We start from the raw sequence: 26217 nt of genomic DNA on the forward strand, positions 1-26217 counted from the left end.
CAAAAAACTAAGTAGAAATAGAAAAATCTAAATTACCTAGATCAGTAACATAGAACCACAACAACAAATCAGCAGATTAGAGAAGATCTGAATACCAACATTAAAAACTTTGGCCTAAATTTACATAAAACACTGCAACAACAATGATGGAATATATATATTATGCAGAAAATTTTAGGTGCACATGGCACATTTATAAAATTGACTATATTCTGGTTATAAAACAAGACTCCGAATAAGCAAGAAATTTAAAAATATATAACCATTATTTTACCAAATAGTTGGATATTAAAAACATACTTCTGATCATTATGTAAGTCAAAGATAAAGTCACAATGGGAATTAGAATTTTATTAATTGAATGATAATGAAAATATGCCATAACAAAACCTGTGGGTTGCAAATAAAGCTGTGGCCACAGAGAAGTTTATGTATTCAAATTATATTTTCTAAATGTAAAAGGGAAAGGAATAAAGCAACTAGAAGATAACCTATCAACCTGAGGTAGGCAGCTCCTGAACTGTACCTGGTGGGGAAGGCAGGGCAGAACTTCAGGAGGCCAGCTGAGAGCACGGTGAACGCCACGTCAGGAGCAGTCTCCAAGAAAGAGCATTTAATGTACAAAGGGATGACTAAAATATATTTAAGAGCTAGCACCCTGACTCCTCTTAAGGATGACTTAACTTTGCTGGGGAAAAAACAAGAAGTGCTCCATGTAGAAGGTGAATAGCTTTACAATTCCCAGGAGAATCTTGGTACCAGGACCACATAATGAAGAACTTGGAGTCCCCGTGGCTAATCCAGCAGAGAGAAAAGGAGAAACAGAGATGCGAGAGAAAATAAAGGGAACTCTTGGTGCAATTTGGTGCTGCTGCAGGCCCAAGTCCAGGTATGTGCTCTCTAGCTCCCCATCTTAAATAAAAGCCACCATGTTCCTCAGTCTTTCAGGTACTTAGAATTTCTCTTTAGAACCTGAAAATGGGGTCAGGTTTCCTGTCTGCATTGCTACAGTCCAAAATAGAGGCAGGATGGTTGAAATAGTTCTCCATCTGGCAGAGGAGGCCTTGAAGCTGTGAGCCACTCACTGCAAACCAGCAGGACATGAAGGATTCTTGAGCAGATCTGAAGCTACTGGGAGAACTTTCAGGAGTTAAATCCCTTAGTAAATACCGTACCCCCAATTCTCCGTCTCTGTCCAGTCTTCCTCCACTCCCATGGGGGCCCAAAGGGGCTAAATGAGCACTCTTTGACTTGTACTTGGTGGTCCCAGAACTTGACTTGGGCTTGGAGACTTCCATGGAAAGTCTGCCTTCCACCTACTGGCTTGGGTTTCTTGGTCTCTCTGCTCCTGGCTAATCCCTTCAACCTGCTTTTTCCATTTCTGCCAATAATCCCCCTCTCCAGACCTTCCTAATTCTCTTCTGGGGTGGGAGGAGACTTACTAAGGGCAATGTTTATTTCTAGAGGGAGAGGTGACCACATGACCTCACAGTGGCCGTCCCCTTGATTACTCAGTTTCTGTCTAGATTAGTCGTGGGTGTCTGTGCACCCCAGCCTCACCCCCAGGAAGCTGTAGATCACTGTCCTTATCTCAGCCCTGAGCCTCTCTCTATCCTCCTTCCCTCTCTCTCCTTACCCTTCTTTACCCACAGACTCGCAGGCTTTCTGGACCTCTGAGGAAGATAAGCACGTCACAGAACCTCTGCTACAGAACAAAACATACTGAAACAAAGCTATTGAAACAACAGAAAAAGAATACATGAGGATTGTTTTTCCTGAGCGTTCAATCACCTAGGGGACCTTCAGCAAACTTTGATTGATAAATCTAACCTTTCCTTCCTTGGCAATAGTTGATCACACTGTGAGGAAAACAAGTTAGAGAATGGAAAAATAATATTTGGATTTCAATGAAATAATAAAGATGCAGGGACTATCTTTGACTTTTTCAAGGTGAGAAGAGAGTTTACATTGTGATTATTGATGGCAGGAATCCCCTTTAAAACAGGGCCAGTCTGCATGATGCATTTAAAAATCAACCTTTTCAAATAGAGCCATAGCCCCCACAAGATTTCTTGATTTCTCTGGGGTCAGATAAACCATCACATTTCACAGTGGTGCCCTGTATATGAAAGTGATAAACATAATCTGGAAGCATGGCAGTGGCTAAAACTATGGAGCTGGCAGCCACACGTTGAAATGATTTTTTGCTTTTAATTCATTGCATAAAATGCTAATGTCCAAATTCAGGCAGGTAGATCTTACCAACCATCAAGAGCTTCAACCCTGCTAACAGCTAAGTATGCACTTTTAAGCCCTGCTTTGACTGCTCCAGAAACTTACTGGGTTTCTTTAATGCCTCTATTACTACTTCCTTTGTGTCATTTTGTTTTTCTTTAAAAACATAGCTGTGTGACCTTGGGGAAGTTATATTATTTCCTTGAGACTTGGTTGCCTTCTCTGTGAATATCTGGGTATAATTTTAGTATTGCTCAATAGAATTTTTGGTGATAATGAAAATGTTCTATATCTGTACTATGCAAAGCAGTATTCAATAGCTACATGGAGCTAATAAACATCTTTGAAATATGGCAAATGCAACTGAGGAACTGAACTTTTAATCTTATTTTAAATTTTGTTTACATATAAATAATGCCACATAGCTAGCATCTGTTGACAGTACAGATCTACAAAATATTTTAAGGACACTCTCCACTCAAAAACTCTACCATTCATTAACTCAATCTAAATATTTTTGCCCTCTGACAAACAGAAAATAATTTATGCTTCCCTTGAAATTATCTGACAAGACCTTTATCAGTTTGGGGACATTATATTTTTAAAATTGACTTTGCTTTATGAAACTTTAATAATGTTGGAGCTCCCTGCCCTTGGTATCATCTTTGTGATGATGGGAAATATTGTGGATGATCAAGGACCATTTCAAGAGATCATGGAGAGAAACCTCCTTCTGGATTTAATTTCATTATGAGGATGTCAAAATGCTTAATTACTTAAAATAAAACCCATACCGTTTTTATGCTGTTATATTCTACATGTAGCTGGAAAAATGTTAAAAATATTTTTAAAGAACTGCACATCTATTTTTGAAGCTGATTTGTCTGTTCAAGGCTTGCTAGCACTTTATCCATCTCAGTACTACTTCACTTAGTAAACAAATGCAGTTGCCATAATTGCTGCATATGTGTCTGTGTTCCCTTCTAGGTTATATGTTTTTGAAGTTAGAAACTATATTTATATCACAGCCCCTATGTATAGCACAATATCCATTGCTAATTCAGATTGTGTTTTAAGATATGAGACAAAATTTAAGACTTTTATTATAGTCATAAACATCTAGCAAACCAACCAGAAAATAAAAGCTAATTTTCAATTGGTTGGCCAAGAACAAAAAAGAGAGGAATACCTAGTGCAAAACCATATCTCTAATAACTACTGTTGGATTTAGAGCACACACATGCTAAACTTAGTTTAAAATATCTTCTTATCAAAGATTTGAGGTTGAACCTGAAAAAATTATATCAGAAGTGAAAATAATTATGTGGTCTGACCAGCCTGGATCACACAAAGTAAGTGTACACTGTATATAAAGTAGATAAACTACGAGGTCCTACTCTATAGCACAGGCAACTATATTCAATACCTTGTAATAACCTATAGTGGAAAAGGATCTGAAAAAGAAATATATATATATATATATATATATATATATATATATATATATATATATATCTGAATCACTTGGCTGTACACCTGAAACACAACACTGTCAATCAACTATACTTCAAGTAAAAAACAAAACAAAACAAAGTAAGTGTAAAGGGAAGTATAGTTTTATAAATTCACCTCTGATATCCAATGGACCAACTGAAAGACAACAGAAACTACAACTTTCTAGGAGACAGGACATGGCCAGCAAACCAGGCCGTTACCCTCGGTAATGGTCATACCTGCCAAAAAATATACAGACTAGCCTGCATTCATGAATACATAGGTATTCTTCACTTATCTGGCATTATTAGGCAATGAGGTATTGTATGTTAGGAGAAGTTTTTTTTAAATGACAAATTTAAGAGGAGTTATTTTAACCTTCACTTGGTAATTTTTTTCTAAAATTAAGAAATGTATCCACTGGTGTATCTAATGTTTCCGTGATAACTCGGGGTCATCAGTTCAATCAACGTTTGCATGAATAATGCAAATGGAAACAAGACAGGCATGCTTAATGAAACTGAAAATGACATAGCACTGGCTGGAATAACTGATGAGAGAGCAAGAAAAAAACAAAAATGAAAACAAACCGTGATCAAGAAACAATCGGTCAAGTTCTGACTTTCTGTACTTAGTTTCAAAAAGAGACACCACAAATCCCAGCGAGAGACTCCAGCAGCATTAGCTGTCTTTCTCCTTTGTTTCCACCTTCCTTTCCTTTTCCTTCTACCCTAGATTGTTCCAGGAAATGTTTATAGCTGCTTCCAAGACAAATGCTAATACTTACTTTCTCTCACACAAACTTCACAATATGTCACGTGATAAATAGTGTGGAGGTAAAAGACAATTCATCACAGGGACATCTCCCATGAAAATAAAATGAGAAACTAGCTTCTAAACATGCAGAGAGAAGGGCGTGGTGTCAGGCACTAATTTCCTTGCAAATTCCTCTCCATTTCTAATAGACGTTCTTATTTACCAAGATCCCTTTTTATTGGTGTCCTATTCCAGACTGCTCCACTCCGCCCATCCTCATCCTGTAAAATACATTCACACTCTTTTGTGACCCTACCTATTTGCCCATTAAATAATCAATCATAGAACGGTCGGAATTAAATATAACGTGAAATTAAAATACTGGAGTCACTTGGAGGGTTTAAGCAGCTCCACCAGAACATACTGGACATGGATTTAAAGAGGCTGTGTGGGACTTGCTCTTGTCCAAGTTCTTTCTCAAGGAGTATCTGAAATAAGCCTAAATTCAGAGTTAATCAGATTGGCCTGCTTTCTCAGGTGGACTGGAATTCATTGCTCTTTCCCCTCAACTCCCTGATGTCAGTGGCACTTTCCAGAGATGAGGTGGACTTCTCTGCCTACTGCAGAAGCTCAGTTCCCCTGGGGCCCATTCCCTGTCTGAATCCCACACTTGAGGCCAGGTGCCACCCTTCCCAGAACATTCGTGGTCTCATTTCAGTTTTTGACCTGCTCAGATTGAGTCCCTGTAGACTCTTTCTCAGCTTGAAACCTGCTCTTCAACCCCTTTCCCTGACCTCGATGGTTACCTTCCTACTTTAGGTCTCAGGTGCTTTAGCTATAAAATGATATAGTTGCCCTTAATTCTAAAGTCTTCTTTCTAAAGCTCTACAATGTGGTGGCTCCTTGAAAATGTTTCTCTTTGCTGGTTTTAATTTTGTAGTGAATTAAAACCACAGCTACTCTAAAAGACGGTATGTTACATTGGATAAGGGAAGTGTGTTTTTGTAGTTAGATTAACAGGGATGGAAGACGACTTAGTATGTTTTAAGATACTCATGATCCATTCTCGTGAGAGTCAGGGGAAGAAGGGGAAGGGAGTTAATAAAATACCAAACCATTGTGACAAATTAAGTTATCAAAGATGTAGCTGATTAGTTACTACTTGAATAAGCCACACATATCCAATTCAAGTTTTCCTTTATTTTTCTAAGGAGGGATCCCAGTGAACTGAATCCCATGTTCAGGAACTCCACGTTCAATGGCTTAGTCTTTAAAAACTGTTATGTTGCTGGAAGAAGAAATATTTCCCATCAAGTCCTAATTGATGTTTAGCTATCACGCACATTTGAAATAAATTTATTACTTTGCCTGATCTCAGTGTAATACATTCCAAAGGGGCAAAGAGCACACGAAAATTTATGGAGTCTCCATCTTCTACACTAAAGTGTGCAATAAATTACATAATATTGGGCCGTGAAATTCACAAGCTATAGAAACCACACCATTAGCAATGTATACAGTGGTAAACAGCAGGTAATGATAATGATATAAAACAAAATAGACTGTGTATGTTGGCACTGCTGCCAATAAAGCAATCATTAAATGCATTCATATGCATCTATGCTAGGTAAGCTCTTTGAGGGCAATTGCTATGAATTCTACATACCTGTCAGGATATTATATAGAGCCCAGTTTCTATGGCCTTTATTCAGAGACGCTGAGAAATGGTTACTGTGGGTAAATTCAGACCTTTTCTCAATATAGAATTTGGTCAACATGCATTCTGAACAGCAAAATTTCACACTGCTTTCAATTTTCCTACAGTACTTGCCACCTCAACAAATGCAGGATTAAGTAGAATGGATTATAAGAAGTTAGAAAGGAAAGATGGAAGAAAAGAAGGAAGGTAGAAAAAAGTTGCGTATGGAGTACATCAACATTTACGTAAAGAGTGGACCTAAAACTAACCTGAGGTTACCCTAAACTATTAGCATATGATATAGAAGCGTAAATGAAAAAATAAAAAAAAACAGCAAGGAAAACTCAAAGATTCTTTGTTTTTTCACTTTACTGCATATACACATCCGTCTTAAATAATCTATATGCTTATATCCAATAAGAGAGCATTGTTTTGCAAGGCTATTTGGGTTCTATCAGCATGTAAAGGTCGGACAACTCAACTTTAGCAGAGTTAGCCTTCAGGTGAATAATTGCTTCTTTCAGGTTGTGAGCATTTCAATTTTCCAGAAATGTTTCCCAAAAATTAAAAACTAAAAGAGTCCTAGGACAGCATCCTTTAGAAGTTTTATAGTATCAAGTTTTTTGGAGGAAGAGTATCCTTGTCGATTATCAACACAATGATTCCAAGCAGGTCAATTTATGCTGAGAATATTATATAACAGAACCCACTTCACCTCCATTATACTGACAATGATCTTCCTTACTTCAACCTTGTGCTTCTTAGTAAAGTTGAAAATACTGAGCCAAGAACAGACAGTGACAATGCCAGAGACTCAGATGTACCTATAGGTGCCTTCAGACAACATCAGCCACCCAGGCTAAAGTCCTGGTTTTAAAACATCCCAACATGAATGAATCTCAAAAACCATATGCTGAGCAAGTGAAGCCAGATCAAAAGGGCACCTACTGTATTATTCAACTTACATGAAATTCTAAACTGGGCAAAATTCATCTCTAAAGATAAAAATCAGATCCGTGGTTGCCTTGGGGTGGGAGATGGGGATACTTTTGCAAAAGCCTAGGAGGAAACTTTCTAGGGTTTTAGAATTGTTATCGATCTTATGGGGGTGGTAGTTATACAAATGTGTACATTAATTAAAAGTCATTGAACCGTTGACTAAACATGTCTGCATTTTATTGTGTGTAAATGATACCTTAATAAAGTTGATTACAAAATGAACCAAAAACAAAACAAAGAAGAAGAAAAACCTCTCAAGACCTCAAAGGAAATACACTGTTTTCTTCCAGGGTACCAGATTGGAAATGAGGCACTGGTCTGTTCTACCCTCAGATTATCCCGAGGATTATCTAGTCTATTTGAAAGCACTAGAGTCCCCTATCAGAAAAACTCACCCCATGTTTAATTACTTTGATTTCTTCTCTGCCTCTTCTCCCACACGGTGAAGTCATTTACGGAAGAAAAACCAGCTTTTTCCAACTTTGCATCATCACATATTCTTTCCAAAGCTACTACTTATGGAACAAAATTTGGCTACACTTTGTAAAAATCTAGTTTTTTGAGCCTTACAAATCTTAACAGTTAACCTATTGCCTCCTTTGGAATTTGGAAAAAAAATTATTTTGAAAATGAATAGCTGAGATTTGACATTTTTGTGTTTTGTGATTTTCTCTTCCCCTAAGAGAGAAGTGAGTAGGAATGAGAAACACATACATAAAGAAAAAACAAATTATCTTGCTGCCTTTGCATGGTTATAATTTATAGGAGGCCCTTTTCAACAATAATCTATTATCAGAATCAATAAAAATAATCTCCATGAAGGCCAGGCCAGGATATTTGTCTCTTTTTCAGCAGATTGCAATACAAACCACATTCATGGATAGATATGCTTCTTCATGATCTTTGTAATACTGTAACAGCTGACCATTTCCTCATGCCTCTTCACCTTAACTTAAACCTGGTTTTTCACTAATGACCTCACATTTCCTTCTCTATCACTTGGTTGTCGGCCTCTTTTCCAACTCCAACTCCAACTCGCATTTCACTCTGGAACCAAAGGAAGACTCACACCTTCCTGCTTTTTAGTGGTACCTCAAGGTCATTAACATATTGTGATCAACCTGAAGAACAGCCAGTCAATTGTTATTGCAGAGCCATCTGAGAGTTTGTAGCTCTAAAAATTAACTAAGGACCACATTTGTCAAAAATACCCTAGTTTAAGATTTTGGTAATATAGCAACAATAATTCCGAAGTCATTTATGACGATCAGTGTGGGAAGCACCCTCCTTCGGGAAGATCCTTTGCCATACAATACACTTTCCCTGTCAGGTAATAAGGAAGCACGACTGTGGAAATTAAACTTTTGTGGAAAGAAATACTTGGCTTCGAGAAGGCTTGAAGTTCATACATTTTCCTTGAATTAGATTCCCCATTAATTACATTATCCACAGAGAGGTAATTATCAGAATTATGTAAGCAATTAAGGAGATGCTACTCCACATTCTTTCAGCTTGTTGACCTTTCTCACTTTATTTCATGTGGCTATCTGAAACATCAGTGATTTACATGTCTTTCTTTTTTTTTAACAGATTTCTGTGTGTGTGTGTGTGTGTGTCCCCATGATGAAAACATCATTAAAATAAAATATCATGAATAGACTCTTAAGAAGCAGAGTCTACTTAAAGTCCTGGAAAATGTGAAAGCACTAATATTCATGGACAACTCTACACTCTGAACGCTACTCCAAATTTTATTGATCTCTATTTTGTCTAGGAGTTTTTCAAATTTTCTACCATGATCATTTGTTAGTTTTATAATTACATAATAAAGGCATTACATCATACAATCTTTTGTTATCCATTGCAGTTTTAAAACTATTCCTTTCCTTGTCCTCAGCAGATATGTCATAGATTATTAGTACACAAGCAAAGACTTTCAATGTAACAGTACTTTATAGTGAGAAGAACTATACTGAGCTATCTCTATCCTAAGACAATGCACTAGGAAAGCACTAGGAATTCTTAAGCACTAGGAATACAGAGAGAATCAAGGGGCAAGTTCCTTGCTTTCGAGTAACATAATCATTATAGCAAATGCTTAAATAGCACTTAGTATATAACTCACCACAGCAGTCTTATTATACTCCTTTTAAATCGGTGAGCAGAGGAAGCCACAGGGAAGTCATAGGGTAAAGCCAGAATTTGAACCTAGGTAGACTAGTACACTGTCCACGGCTTTAACTACTATGATAAATATATATATATATATATATATATATATATATATATATATATATAAGTCATATATATATATATAACTTCAAGTATTCTGAAGTTACAAAACACTTATCTACCAAAACTCAAAAAGGAGCACACAAAATTGCATAGAAAATAAACATGTAAAAGGTCATAAATAAACCACAATATAACCTGCTCCACATAATATACTGATTGCAGTGTCCTGGGCCTCTCCCATCCTTAGGTAGCTGGAAATTACAACAAAATAATACTTTTCACTTTTGGAAGCCACACTATCTCTCATACCAACCAACTAATTACTTCCTTATAGAGAATAAGAAATTAACCTGAATATCAGAAAAATATATATATATATAGCATTACTGATGTAGAATCTTTATTTAAAGACAATAACTTCAATAGCAGAGGGAACTTTACCACTGCAGGCTTCAGATAACCTCTATATTTCTCAGATTTTATGCTAAATCATAAAATGCCATATTGTGTCTGAAGCTATTTTTTCAATAGTCCATTTTCTTAAATGGACTAGCAAAGCAGTAAATACTGAGGAACATTTTGGCTCCCAAATCCTAAAGCCATTCTGATTATGCCTGGGTCATCATGGGGACATCATCGGAACTACCAGAGGACTGGCAGAAATACCAGTGGTCTAGCCAGCTTATAAATTAGAAATTATAGAGAATCCAATTTTATTTTTTGTTAAGTAATTCCTATGAGGTTTTTGGGATGTCAGTGTAAAGTCCTTTGATGTGTAATCTTTATCCATTAGATAGGGAACAATGTCAATCCCCATCATAAATACGGTCCCAATCTGACACTGAAAATCCACTGTAGGGCATAGGACCTGCAAATAGGATATGAATCACACACATCCATCCACTCATTCAGACAATCCACAAATATTCATTTTTAAGTCTACTATATGCCAATAATGTACCGGGCTCTAAGATGCTAAACCATGCTAAATGCTGAAACAGACATACTCAGTTCTGGCTCTCCTGGAACTTATGACCTACAGAAGTGCCTTCATTGTAAATGGTCAGGACTCAGCCAATGCTATTATCATCAGCAGGTGACCAAATGATAGAGCTTGCTTTCTAAACAAGCTCCACACTCTTTGCTTTCAACATTTTTGCTTTCCTTCAAGCCACATAATCCAGTGGTCAGTTTCTCCCAGTTAGTGAGGTTTGGGGAAAATGTACCCAGTGAACAATTCCTTGTGGCCTCACTCCTTCCTCACACTCTCCTCTGTGCTCTTGAGCTAAAGAGACCTGGATTCAAGTCACTTGCTCTAACCTTATTATTTTAAAATAGGGCTGCTCCTGCTTTGAGGATTTCCACGGGATCAACACAGTAGCAAAGCAGCACTGAATCAGAAGCAGGTAAATTTCAAAATGACAGCTCTAAAAATATCCACTCTCCTTTTGTTCTCCTCCTATCCCTTTGCTCTGAACACCTCTGCTCTGAGGCTTTGCCTTTACCCTTCTCTGATTACTGCTCCAAAAGGGTTTCCAAGAACCGGGAGTATTTATGGTTTCACTTGCTCCCAAGTCCTTGGTGGGAAAGGATGCTTGCTTTCTGATTCTTACTAATTCCACACTCACATTGTTAACACAAAAATCATCATTTAAAAAAAAATTTCCTCAGCTTCATATTTCATCTGGGCCAACACTGAAAGAATATTTTCAAAGAAACAATATCCTCTCTCCTTTGCTCTTCTGAGTTTCACGTTTTTACCTCCAGTCTCATTTTCAACCCTTATTACGGGATGCATCACCAAAATAGAAGAAAGTTCTTTCTGCTTTCCCTGTACCAGCCAATTATTCTACTTTGTTCTGTCTCTAACGAACAGAATGCGAAATCAACACAAAGCCTGATTATGCGACCTCTTCCAAGGGAAAGGTCTGAGAGTTGTCTATTTACTAATGAAGCTCAGTGTGTATTAAGGGTTGACTGAAGCAATCATCAGGAATTTTCATCCCTTAAATTAATGTTTTCCACCAGATGCACATCGTTCATTTCAGATAATATAACTTTTAAGTTCAGGATACAACTGGACAAAAGAAAAGAAAAAGAAGTAACCAACACAACACTTGCAGTAATAACACAGTAACAGCTATCATCCTTCCCTGAGGAATTCAGCCTACTTTATGGACACAATTTAGTACAAACTCATAAGAAAGCTAACAAAGCCCAAAACCACTTCACAAGAGTGTAGAGAGGTAAAGGTCAAAATTTATTACTGCCAGGCCCAGCAGACAATGGCACCTACCGGAAAGAGCACAGGACGGGAAAACATGGAAGCCTGTGCTCCAGTTTTGGTTATTCCTGTAAGCATTGGTATGATCTGAGTGAACTCAGCCTGCCCTGCTTTTTCCGTTTATAAAAACCTACATCATCCTCTCATTAGAACGAAATGCCACATCTGAAAAGTTGCAGATCTCTTTAGGAAAGAAACAAAACTCATGTTTCTAACCAAAATGGAATAATTCAGTCAATGGAGACATAATAAAAAGCTGCCATAAAGCAACTGTTTACTTGAAATCTATCTTTTGTGGTGTATTTATATGGGTAAGGAGTGTAAGGATATCATAAGTAGAGTTACCAATTCTTCCAGAAATCAAGGTCATTGAGTTCAGATTCCAACTTTGACCTTGACCCAGGCTTACAGAGATGTAACATGTGCCAATACCTCATATCCACCATACATGGGAGAAACAAGGTATGCAGACAGATCTTCTTCTAAGTATCCCATATGTAGTGGTTTTAATACAGGGTCTCAGATTCGTTGCCATTCTTCACATCCAGATGTGGGCATTTCCCCTTGAATTTGGGCAGGCTTTCCATGGCTTCAAACAGTAGAGCAGGGGTCAGTAAATTATGGCTGCTGGGCCAAATCTAGGCCGCTACCGGCTTTTATAAATGAAGCTTTATTGGAACACAGCCATGTTCCTTAGTATATGTATTGTTTGTGTCTGTTTTCACATCACAGCAGTGGAGCTAAGTAGTTGCAAAAGAGACTGTATGGCGTGTAAAGCCTAAAATATTGACCGTCTGACACTTTATGGAAAAACGTCTCCAACGCCTGCAATAGTATAAAGTGATGCTATGTAACATCTAAGACTAGGTCATAAAAGGTCATGCAGCTTTTGCATGATTCTCCTGGAATGCTTCAACCCTGAACGCTCATTCTTGGGATACTCTATCTTGAATCCTAACTACCACGTTATGAGAAGTCCAAGCCACATGGGCAGCCATCTATAGGCACTCCAGGCAACAGTCCTTGTTGGGCGCAGTGTTCAAGTCATCCCATCTCAAGGGCCAGACATGTGAATTAAAATTATCTAGATGATTGCAGCCCCAGCCATTTGAATCCCCATGAGCTGAGGTTTCAGACATCAGTCACAGAGTAGAGACAAGCCATCTCCTCTGCGTGCTGTTTGAATTGCTGACCCACAGAATCTGGGCACATATTAAAATTTTTGTTTATTTCACCACTAAGTTTGGACTTCTTTATTATGTAGCAATAGATAACTACAGCACTGTGTCTGTACACAGGAGATCTACATTTCACAGAGCACATACTTTTAGATGTGAATGTTGACTGCTCAATTTCTAAGAAGAACGTATACACACATATAGGTACAAAATAGTTATGTATATGTAAATATTAGACCTATATAAACTAATCTATATTATCCATAAAATGAGGGGCCCTTGATAATGGCTAACATTTCTTTTCGGTATTTATTGTGTTCCAAGAACTGATAAATTCTTGCATTGTATGAATTTTCTCTTTTAACCCTCATAGCAACTCGCTGAGAGAAGTAATGTTATCTCTATATTATAGATGAGAAAACTGAGGCAAAAACAGATAACATGCTCAAGAGTACTCAACAAGTAAATTTTAGAGTCAAGATTGGAACCCAAGTTCTCAAGGTTTAGATCCCTTACTCTTAGTCACCAAGCTATATACTGAGTAAGGAGATGAAAGCTGAAGCCATTACCTCATGCTCAAGAAGTTAGACAGAAACTTAGCAGGCATGGTTGAAAGAAAACAGGACTTGGAGTCGTAAGTCCAGAGCCTGAGTTATGAAATGAATTCTCCTCTCATCTAGATATAGGTTTGTTTTTAGAAAATGAAAAAGATCACTGCATGTTTTGATGGTTAATTTCTGTACTTAATGATTACAAAAGAATGGAATTTTACCAGGGAGCTATTTTGCAATGACATAACTTATTGATTCAAAATCAAACCTTTATTATAAATTCTTGATTCAAAAGCAAATCTTTATTAAGTCTCCGTTGCATCAGAAGTCTTTCCCATTCTTCATTTCTTTTAAAACCCTTTCCTGTCTACTCTTGGCCAAAGCTTGAAGCCTAATTTAACATTTGGAAATAAAATAATGAAATAGTCATAACACAGCAATTCCAATGCCTACTGAAATGGAAGCTCTAAATAATTTTTCAGATAATTTAGGAAATTAAAAATATTTACATCATAGATGCAAAGAGAGAAGTTACTTGTGTAATAAAATAAATGGTGAGACAAAAAGTTTCTGGTCAAGTAGATTTGTTTAAATATGAACACTAATTTCAGCTCTATCCCGGTGCTAAAACCCAGTGACAGGTTGCATACAGTTTCTAAAGGGATAGTTCAGTGCATTGGGTCAAATTCATGCCATAAAATGTGGTATTATTAGTAGTACTAGAAGACAGAGTGTGACTGTCTTCTTTGGGACATAGATAAAGACCCCAAGTTAGACAATATCAAGCACAAGTTATGTAGAATAAGATATGATCTCAGTCTTTGGAACATGTCATCCAGGATTGAACAAGAGGTAGATTTATTATGAAGTACATGAAGCCAGAGACAGTAAGCAATGAGTGGTAGTTGGTTAAAATAGACAGGTTTTAGAAGTAGAGGCAGGGATGTAGAAAACAAACTTAGGGTTACCAGGGGATTGTGGTGGGGAGGCTAAATTGGGAGATTGGGGCTGAAATATACACACTGCTATACATAAAATAGATAACTAATAAGAACCTGCTCTTCTTATTAGCACAGGGAACTCCACTCAATACTCTGTAACGGGCTATTTGGAAATGACTCTAAAAAAAAATAAAAGTGGATATATGTATATGTATAACGGATTCACTTTGCTGTACACGTGAAATTAACACAACACTGTAAATCAACTATATTCCAATAAATTTTTTTTTTAAAATAGGTTTTAAGAACCATAGTCAGGGAGCAGTGTGGATTGGAAAGACCTGGCAAGAAATATTTCTGCATCCTCAGACAATGCTCCCCAAGCTGGCTATTGCAAGGGTGAGCATTTAAGAGATCTTTGACCTAAGGAGGACAGGAGATTAACAATCAACCCCAATGTGCATGAATTATTCTCCTCTGTGTTATCAGAAATCAGATGGCATCCTAGAGCAAGGGTCAGCAGATCTTTTCTGTAAAGGGTCAGATAGTAAATATTTTGGATTTTGTGTACCATACCTCTCCGTTGCAACTGCCTATCTGCTGCTGTAGCACAGAAACAGCCATGCACCATACGTTAATGAATGGGTGTGGGTGTGTTCAAGCAAAATGTTATGTACAAAACCAGGAGTCAAGCGAGATCTGATCAGTGGGCCAGAGTTTGCGGACCCCAGTTCTGGGTCAGTGTTCACAGCTGAATGAGTCATGAGGCCTTAAGTTCCAGTTCTCATTGTACTACTTTCTACCTGGGTGAACTTGGGTTCATCCTTTTATTTATATGGGCCACTATATTAGTCAAGCTTCTCCAGAAAAACAGAACCAACAGCATGTGTATACAATGTGCCCATATATATTGATAGATATAGATATCAATATTGATACCTAGATCTATATCCATATCTATATAAAGATAGAAAAAGAGAGAGAGAGACTTTAAAGAATTGGTTCACACAATAATAGAGGCTTGGTCAATTCAAAATCTGCAGGTTAGGCTGTCTAGAGACTCTAGGAAGAGTTGCAGTTCAATTTCTGTAAGTCTTCTGGTAGAATTCCTTTTTGCGACAGGGAGGTCAGTCTTTGTTTTATTAAGAGCTTCAACTGATTGGATGAGGCGCACCCATACTATGGAGGATAATCTGCTTTACTCAAAGTCCAACACCAATTTAAATATGAATTTCATCCAAAAACACCATCACAGAGACTACCCTGGTGGCGCAGTGGTTAAGAATCCGCCTGCAAATGCAGGGGACACAGGTTTGAGCCCTGGTCTGGGAAGATCCCATGTGCCGTGGAGCAAATAAGCCCGTGCACCATAGCTACTGAGCCCGTGCACCTAGAGCCCATGCTCTGCAACAAGAGAAGCCACCGCAATGAGAAGCCTGCACACCACAACAAAGAGTAGCCCTCGCTTGCTGCAAATAGAGAAAGCCCACGTGTGACAATGAAGACCCAACGCAGCCAAAAATATAAATAAATAAATAAATAAATAAATAAATAAATAAATAAATAAATAAAATTGTAAAAAACACGAAAACACCATCACAGAAATATCCAGAATAATATCTGACCAAATAACTGGGCATGGTGGCCCAGACAAATTGACATAGAAAATTAACCACCTAAGCCATAGTTTTGTCATCTTTTACTGAGAAATTTGACTTATCTGAACTATTTTGATAACTAGAAGATACCGTCTAGAGGTAACACCCTCAGGTTTTTACATGGTAGGCAGCAGAGGGAAAGAGCCCATTTGTCCAGTCAGATGACACCTAAAGATAAAATTCTGTCTTCTCTTTCCAACCCACAAGGATGAATGCCAAAAATACATCACTTATATCTGCTTTAGCTAACATAGGATAGGTCTGGAACAGACCTATGCTCCCAGTAAGCCTCATGAAATGCTATTTCATTAAGGGGAGACTTTACTTGCTAAGATTAGAAGCAAAAGAGGGTGGTGGATGAAACACTGCCCAAGGATATAAGTTCATGCAAGGAAGCAGGAGAGAGAATGGGTATCCGAAGATGTGCGCTCTAAGCCAACACTAATTCCACAGCATCAGGTTATAATTCAGGGAGCACAACTGCTGGGGTTTTTTTCCCCCTCTTTTTTTCCCCCAAAGAGGGACAAATCAAGCATACTGACAAAGGAAGAGCATTAGTCACCACAGATAAATTCCTTTTTAGAGGTGATCTTGCAAATAATTTGGCTCAGTGTAGACTATGATTTGGTTCCAAAAACCATAAGCTAGAGCATTTCATTCCAGGTCCCTCCTCAAATATCCATCATAGGTAGAAATTTGGCATCAGTAGTCCTTGAAATCTCCCCAGGTGATTATAATATGCAACCAGGGCCGAGAATCTGGAGATGTAGAGAGAATTTAAATTGAACTTTAGTTAAACAGTAAAACGAGCTCTGACTCTACTGGCTGGAGCTAGAAAAGGGATATGCATTTACTGGGATGAGAAGATAAAGAAAACCAGGGAGTAAATCAAATGCTTTACACCTGTGCTTAGCTAATTGTTACTCAGATAATTCAGACAATCTTACAGCACCTGAACCCTGAAATTCCTTAGTTCTGTTTAAAAAAAAGTAACTCTTCAAGTAACTGAACTCTGAGAATCATGTAAATCATAAAGAAAAAGAAGAAATCTTATTTTTTGAATTAGTTGATTTCATATATACTGTTTCACTTTCATGATGTTAACTAGTTAGCTTTCTTTCCATTTTATGTTTGAGGAAAGTAAGGCTTTAAAAATCTCAGTCATTTTCTCAAGGTCACTTGTTAAGGGTGTGGTAGGGAGCATAATGTCTCCTAAAAATGCCCTCACTCTAATCTCTAGAACCTATTAATATGTTACCTTACATGGTGAAGAGGACTTTGCAGATATGACTGAAGTTATAGACCTTGAGATAGAAAGATTATCCTGGATTACCTCATGGAACAAATCTAATTGCATGAGTCCTTAAAAGTAGAAAACCATTCCCAACTGTAGAAAGAGAAAGAGAGAGATGTCCTAATAGAAGCAGAATCAGAGAGATTCAACATTTTGGGTTTTGTAGGTGGAGAAAGGGGACTCTGAGTCAAGGACTACAAGTGACCGCTGGAAGCGGATAAAGTCCAGGGAACAGAAACACCCCTAAGAGCCTCCAGAAAAGAATGTAGCTCTGCCAACACTTTTTTTTTCTTTTTTAACCATCTATACTGGAGTATAACTGATTTACAATGGTGTGTTAGTTTCTGCTTCATAACAAAGTGAATCAGCTATACGTATACATATATCCCCATATCTCCTCCCTCTTGCATCTCCCTACCACCCTCCATTCCCGATCGCACCCCTGTATGTGGACACAAAGCACAGAGCTGATCTCCCTGTGCTTTGCGGCTGCTTCCCACTAGCTATCTATTTTACATTTGGTAGTGTATATATGTCCATGCCACTCTCTCACTTCATCCCAGATTACCCTTCCCCCTCCCTGTGTCCACAAGTCCACTCTCTATGGCTGTGTCTTTATTCCTGCCCTGCCCCCTAGGTTCTTCATAACCATTTTTTCTTTTTTTTAGATTCCATATATATGTGTTAGCATACGGTATTTGTTTTTCTCTTTCTGACTTACTTCACTCTGTAGGACAGTCTCTAGGTCAATCCACCTCACTACAAATAACTCAATTTCATTTCTTTTTATGGCTAAGTAATATTCCATTGTATATATGTGCCACATCTTTATCCATTCATCTGTCGATCCTGCCAACACTTTTACTTTACTCAATTGAGACCAATGTCAGACTTGTAAGGTAATCAATTTACATTGTTTTGAGTCACTATATTTGTGGTAATTTGTATGAAAGCAATAAAAAACTATTACAGGGGTCCTACAGGAGCCAGGCTATATATTTATACTTAAGTATTTCTGAAATGAATTTAACCTTGTGATTGACAGCAGCAACAGCTTCCAAGGGATCCCACCACACACCTGAGGCAAAAGCAGCCTAATACAAAGCAGTGACAGCAGCAGGTCACTGCCCCACACTTGGGGTAGAGGGGGACTTGATCTACTGTAGCAGCAGCATAGCCTGAATGGGAACCCATCCTCCTGTGGCACTAGTCCCATTAACATTAGTCTAATCTGCTAGCACCTGCTGCGCCAACAGGCCCAACATATACAAACCCTCCAACTCAGCAGCATTAAGTGAGCCAGACTCAGGGTTTCCTGAAACTCATATCCAATGGCACTGGAAAGCCCAGATATCACCTAATGTTATGAAAACATAAAAAAAACAATAACAGAAGACTGGGAACTTCAGAAAGAAAAGGGGAACAATGGAATGGGTGAAAACAAATGGGGTATATATAAGAGAATATCATTAGCCTCATGAGTTTCTTAAATACTATATAATGGTCAAAGCAAATATTATGACACCATCTGATGTGGTTCTCAATGTAGAGAAAGGAAATACTACAGAAAATCATACTTTAAAACTGGGGAATATTAAGAGACTAAATGGAAGTAAAATTTTGGAACTTCACTTGAAGTAATAAAACACTGATTCCAGTAGGCTATGGTAAGTTACATATGTATACTGTGATGCCAAAAGTAACCACTAAGAAAACTATACAAACAGTATACACAAATGATTATAAATAAATTAAATTAAAATGGACTTATTAAAAAATGTTTAAGTAACCCACCAGGCAAAATAAGAGAAACACAGGATTGAGAAACTAAGGTAAAAGACAAAACAAAAAATAAAATGGTAGACCTAATCTTTAACATAGCAATAATTACATTAACTGTAAATGATCTAAATAACCAAGTCAAAGACAGAGATTGGAAGAGTAGATTAAAAATTCACAAGCATGATCCAACTATATACTGTCTATAAGAAGTTTACTTTAAACATCATGATATAGGGAGTTCAAAGTAAAAGGAAGATAATGATATATCATGTGAATGTTAATCAGAAAAAGTAGGAATGGCTATATTAATATCAGATAAAGTAGACTTCAGAGCAAAGGAAATTATTAGGGGCAAACAGGGTCATTACATAAAGATAACAGGAATAATCCACCTAGATGACCCAATGATACAAAATGTGTGTGCACCAAACAACAGAACTTCAAAATACATGAAGCAAACACTGAAAAAAAGTAGTAAAAGGAGAAAATTTTAAATCCACAATTATTATTTGAGACTTCAGCACAGCAATTTATAGAACTACCAGAGAGAAAAATCAGCAAGAATATGGAAGAAATGAAAACATCATCAATCAATAGGATATAACTGACATTTAAAGAACACACTCAGTAACAGCAGAATACATATTCAAGTGTCCATGGAATATTCACTCATATACTATATACTGGGCAATAAAAAGAACCTTAGCAGATTTAAATTGTAATGTGCCTAAGTGTTGGATGCTAAGACTCAGAGGTTTTCTTATTTCTTTCATTTATATATTCATAAAAAATTAGCAGATTTAAAAGAATTAAAATCATAGAGTATGTTCTCTAGCCATAATGGAATCAGACTAGAAATCAATAACAGAAAGACAACAGGAAAGTCTTCAATCACGTGAAAACTAAACATCACAATTCCAAATAACTCATGGGTAAAAAAGACAGCATCAAGGAAATATTTTTTAATGCATAGAATAAAAGAAAATGGAGATATAACAGATCAAAGTTTGCAGAATGTAGTGAAAGCAATGCTGAAAGGGAAGTCTATAGCACTAAATTGGGAAAGAAAGTGTTTCAAAGCAATAATCTAATTTTCTATATTACAACAGTAAAAAGGGAAGAGGAAAAAACACTAAACAAGCAGAAGGAAGGAAATAATAAAGATGAAATAGAAATCCATGAAACTGAAAACAGGAAAATAGGGGGGGAAAATCAATGAAACAAAAGGCTGGTTCTTGGAAATAAACAATCTAATCAATAAAGATCTAGCAAGACTGATAAAGATAAAAAGATGGATGGCACAAACCACAGATATCAGAAATGCAACCAGGGATACCATGGCATATCCTGCAGGTTAATAAGGGACAAGTTGTTATGAACAAGTCTACACTATAAATTGAAAAATGTAGGTGAAATGGGCCAATGCTTCTACACTCAAAACTACCAAAACTCAGCCAAGATGAAATAGATAATCTCAATTTTCCTGTAACCATTAGAAACACTGGTTTTTCATTTAAAAACTCCCAAAAGGAATATTCAGGTTTAGATGTTTCACTTTTGCCCAAGACATAAAGAATAAACACCAATTTTACATGATTTGATAAGAAATAGAAGTAGAAGGAACAGTTCCTAATTAAATTTATGAAGCCAGTATTACCTTGATACCAAAACCGGACAGGGATATGATAGAAAGAAGAAAACTACAGACCAATATTTTTTATGAAATTGGCTGTAAAAATCCTCTGCCAAATATTAGCAAATTAAATCCAGAAATATATAAAAAGAATAATATACCATGACCAAGTGGCATTTATTCTAGTTATGCAAAGTTGGTTAAATATTTGAAAATCAAACAATATTATCCACCATATCCAATAGATTAAAGGGAAAAGTCATGTGATCCTATCCAATAATGCAGAGAAAGCACTTGACAAAATCCAATCTCATTCATGATTGTAAAAAAAGAAGAAGAAAGAACTCCAAGCAAACTAGGAATAGAAAAGGAACATACTGAAACTCATAAAGATGATCTACAAACAACCTATACCGACATTATATTTAACTGTGAAAGACTGAATGCATTCTCTGTAAGATCAGAAACAAGGCACGGATATCTGCTCCCACGACTTTTATTAAATATATTACTGGAGGTTCTAGTAAGAAAATAAAGCAAAAATAAATAAATACATACATTTAAAAGTTAAATTTTTAAAAAGTTCATTTAAAAGATAAAAGGACTATTCCTACTATGTTGAATAGGAAGGAATATATCCTACTGAATGTTGAAGAGTAATATATCCTATTATATTGCCTAAGGAAAAGTAAAACTGTCTGTGTCTGAAGAGGACATGATAATCTAAATGGAGAAAATACCAAGGAATCCACAAAAAGCTTGAGAAATAATATTAGTTTGTAAATGTTTTAGAGTACAAGATCAACACAATTTTATCACATTATATATTAATAACTAATGTGTAGAAGCTTAAATTAAAATATGTGATGCCATTTACAACTGACCTAAATAAATACTTAAATACAAGCCCAATAAGACATTTATAGGACCTCTATACTGAAAATTACAAAATGCTGATGAAGAAAAAATTTAAAGTCCCAAACAAATAGGGAGACATACCTTGTTCATGGATTAGAAAACACAACATAATAAAGATGTCAATTCTCCCCAAGTTAAGAGGCTTAACACAATTACTCTTAAAATGCCCTCAAGGTTTTTGCGGATATAGACAAGCTTTTTCTAAGATTTATATGGTAAGAAGAGGCTGAAGAATAGCTAAAACAATTTGTAAAGGAAGATTAAAATGGGAGGAATTAATCCACCCAATTTCAAGACTTTGCAGTAATTTTGGAGGGTAGATACATAGATCAATGGAATGGAATAGAGAACCCAGAAATAGACTGACATAAATACATTTAACCTGTTTTTGACAGCAGTGCAAAAGCTATCAAGGAAGAATAGACATTTCAAAAAATGGTACTGAAACAGTTGGACATCCCTCGACAAAAACAAACAAAAAATGAACCTTAACCTAAACCTCCACACCTTACACAAAAATTAAATCAAAGTGGATCATAATCTTAAATGTAAAAGCAGGACATTTTTAGAAAAAAAAATAGGAGAAAATCTTTGGCATCTAGAACTAGGTGAATAATTCTTAGACTTGACACCAAAAGTATGATCAATAAAAGCAAAAACTGATAAATTGGATCTCATCAAAATGAGTTAAAAATGCTTCATAGAAGATCCTTTTAAGTGGATGAAAACTCAAATTACACAGTGGGAAAACATATTTGAAAATCCCATATGAGACAGATGACTTGTATCTATAATATACAAAGAACTCTCCAAACAACTTAAAAAAATCCAACTAGAAAATAGGCAGAAGACAGGAACAGACATTTCATGGAAGAGAATATACGCATGGCAAAGAAGCACATGAAAAGATGCTCAACATCATTAGCATTAGGGAAATGCAAATTAAGACCATAATGAGATATCAGAGAATAACTAAAATTATAGTGACAACATCAAATGCTGGTGAGTACGTAGAAAAGTTATATCACGTCACTGGTGGGAAAATAAAATGGTTTAGCCACTCTGAGAAACAGCTTGACAGTCTCTTTTAATCCTAAAAGTAGATTCACCCTACAATGCAGTAATTGTACTCTTGAGCATTTATCCAAAAGAAACAAAAACTTAATTAAGTTCCCACAGAAACTTACACATAAATGTTCATAGCAGTTTTATTTATAATAGCCAATAACTGGCAACTACCCAAATGTCTTTCAATGGATGAATGTTGAAACAAATTGAGATAAAATCTTATGATAGAATACTACCGAGCAATGATAAGGAACAAATTATTAATATATGCAAACATTAAAATGAACTTCAAGGGAATGATGCTGAAGAAAAAATTTTTAAAAGCCAATCTCCAAAGATTAAGTAATTCATGATTATGTTTACATATTATTCTTAAAATAACAAAACTGTGGAGATGGAGAACAGATTAGAAGTTGCCAAGGGTTAGAGATGGGGGTAGAAGGTACAGTGGGGAAACTTTGTGAGGTTTTTGTGGTCCCAGTACAAATAATACAGCACTCTTGGTTTTAATCCCTAAAGATTTTTTAAAACAATTCCTAATAAGAGGTGTCCAGATAATTAGCAATGGCAGCAGATTACAGGTATAGCTCCCCAACATGACAACTTCAAAAGAGATTGTACTAATTCAATGCATATGTTAATGTTAAAAAGGCCAGTCACAGTACTTAAATGGTATATATCTTAACGATATTATCCTAAGTATCTAGCTATACCAGATGGACTAGCAGGATTTTCTGTACATTCAATCTTATTTAAGACAGGAAATCTTATAATAAGAGAGTTAAAAAAAGAAAAAGAAAAAACAACACACCTCAACTACAGTTGGATATTCTCATAGGAAGATGAGGTGAAAAAAGGAGCAGTGGTTCAAAAGCTTAAGCAGTGGCACCTAAATTTGGCTGCATATTAGAATCATCTGAAGCACTTTTTAAAAACCCTCACACTGACTGTTGGTCATCCTAGACCAATAAAATAACTTTAAATCTCCTCAGACGATGCCAGTGTCTAGCCAGAACTGAGAACCAGCGGACTAAGCAGAAGGGGATGTTTCTACAAAGATTTCTTAACAATAAGTCCTTTCACCGAATCAGATTTACCTTCCCACAAAGGGGTAAAGAAGGCTAGATGTTGTCCATACTTGCTTAGCTTTAATTAGCACTTGTGACTTGCCCAAATCCTAGATCATGTTTCCCCTAAATTTCATGTTATTCCCTAAGTTTTTCAAATCCAGGGCTAAGGGGTTTGCCAGGATGAGATTTTAAGTGTTCACACAGGGGAAGTCCCTGGCAAACCAGGACAGCGGTCACTCAACATTGAATTGTAAAGTATCCTAAATAACCCTGCCACTGCTCCCAGATACTAGTCTGTGCCAACCAGTGGAGAAAAGGCATTCTCCATTACTACCACGGCAAATGCTGCTGTACTTGCCTTGGCTACTCCCTATCTTTTCCAGGCGTCACTCCCCTTCACCTGCTGGTGGACGCTTTGGCAGCTGACAATGCAGATATTTTCAAACTTTAAGGTGAATAAAAATCATCTGGAGGGGCAGTTATAACAGAGATCACTGAGCCCCACTAGAGTTGCTGATTCCATAGGGCTGGGATAGGGCCCTAAAACTTGAATATCTGACACATTATCAGGGGACGCTGGTAAAGCTGGTCAGGTTGTTACCGAATGCAGGTTCGTGTGTCTGAAGCACAGTGAGGCCAAACAAACCTAAAGGTTGGAGTCTGGAGAAGAGAAAGGTTTACTGCAGGATCGAGCAAGGAGAGGGGTGGTCCGTGTTCCAAAACCCCTGAAATCTCCAAAGGATTTCAGCAAAGCATTTTTAAAGGCCAGGTGAGGGAGGGACATCCCAGGGCATGTGATCAGCTCGTGCACAATCCTCTGATTGGCTGATGTTGAGGCCACAAGGCAGGTAACATTATCCATCCTTAGGTGCCAGAGGGTCTGGGGGCTACGTGCTCATGATCATCAAGGAGTTCATTTCTTCCATTGGGTGGTGGTTTTTAGCATCTGAAAACTCAAGAAATATGCCTGAGATACTATTATCTGAGTACTTCAGAGAGAAACTACAATAGAGGATATGGGGGATGGGTCTGTCCTAGGAAGGCCCCATAGGGTACTGCTTAGTTACAAGGTGACCATACTTTGAGAACCACTGCTCTAGTGGCTTGGAATGTTAAGAAAGCAATGGAAGAATCCTTTCCCAGATCTAGATTCTAGTATCACCAGCTATTTTGGTGGGAGGAAGGGTAAGTTTTGTCCTTGCTTGGACTTCTTGTTCATTTATATCAAAGCCTATTTGAGGCAGTGCGTTCGGCAGTCCTGCAGATCTGTCTTTTGCTTCAACAGTGTTTGGAATGAACAGACCCAGGGACGCTCCTTGCTCCAGCCCCCAACCACCTTCCAACCTTTCTTCCTTTCGCAACCTTTGGAATCAGACACTCAGCTATCCTCAGCCTCCAGGACAGGCCAACACCAGTTTTTGAGCTTAGCTCCTTATCAGTGATCAACCACGAGTTCACAGGTTCGTCAGAATTATTCCACCGAGGTGGAGGCCGCCGTCCACCGCCTGTTCAACATGCATCTGTGGACACTTACCTCTCTCTGAGCATCTATTTCGACAGCAACAATGGGACTCTGGACAGTATGGGCCACATTTTTCGCCAACTGGCTGAGGAGAAGTGTGAGGGCGCCCAGCGCCTCTTGAAAATGCAAAACCAGTGCTGCGGCCGCGCCCTCTTCCAGGATGCGCAGAAGCCTTCTCAGGATGAGTGGGGTAAAACCCAGGATGCTGTGGAAGCCGCCATTCTTAGGGAGAAGAATCTGAACCAGGCACTAACGGATCTGCGCGCCCTGGGTCCTGCCCGTGCAGACTCCCAGTTCTGTGATTTCCTGGAGAGCCGCTTCCTGGAGGAGCAGGTAAAACTCATCCAGAAGATGGGAGACCACCTGACCAACCTCCGCAGGCTGGCTGGTCCGCAGGCTGTGCTGGGCGAGTATCTCTTTGAAAGGCTCACCCTCGAGCCAAACAGGAGTCTCTGAAGTCCAGCCGCATCTGAGGAGACCCTCTGGCGTCAGAGCTTCTGCCTGAAGCCCCGCTCTGCAGCCACTAGGCAGCTTTGTAACCGCCCTGGAGCCCTCTCCCAAGCCTTGGACCAAATGGAAACAATAATGCTTTTTGCAGAAGGAAAAAAAAAAGCCTATTTGAAATACAAACAGAATAAAGTGAAAAAAAGAAATATATACATATATTCACGTTCTTTTAACATATGAATTGCCCCACTTTATCTGTGTGAAATAAGCTTGTTCCCATTATTGGGCTGGTTCTCAAGCTTTGCTGCTCGTTTGAATTACCTAAAGAGCTTTGAAGAAAAACATTGGTGTCTGGGTCCCAGCCCCAGAGATTTTGATTCAGTAGGTCTAGGGAGGAGCCTGGGCACGGGAAGGTCTCAGAGTTCCCCAGGTGATTCTAATGTGCAGCAACTT

General features: G+C 37.6%; 1 pseudogene across 1 annotated transcript; it reads left to right on the top strand.

Annotated features, from left to right (window-relative positions):
• The first annotated feature begins 11703 nt into the window (after positions 1-11703).
• On the top strand, positions 11704-25862 carry LOC308610331 (ferritin light chain-like; annotated as a pseudogene). Its single transcript has 2 exons — positions 11704-11772; positions 25256-25862. The product of its transcript is annotated as a ferritin light chain-like (transcript).
• Positions 25863-26217: the final 355 nt, after the last annotated feature.

The sequence above is a fragment of the Mesoplodon bidens genome (assembly GCF_964165515.1).
Source record: "Mesoplodon bidens genome assembly, contig: HAP1_SCAFFOLD_408, whole genome shotgun sequence".
NCBI lineage: Eukaryota > Metazoa > Chordata > Mammalia > Artiodactyla > Ziphiidae > Mesoplodon > Mesoplodon bidens.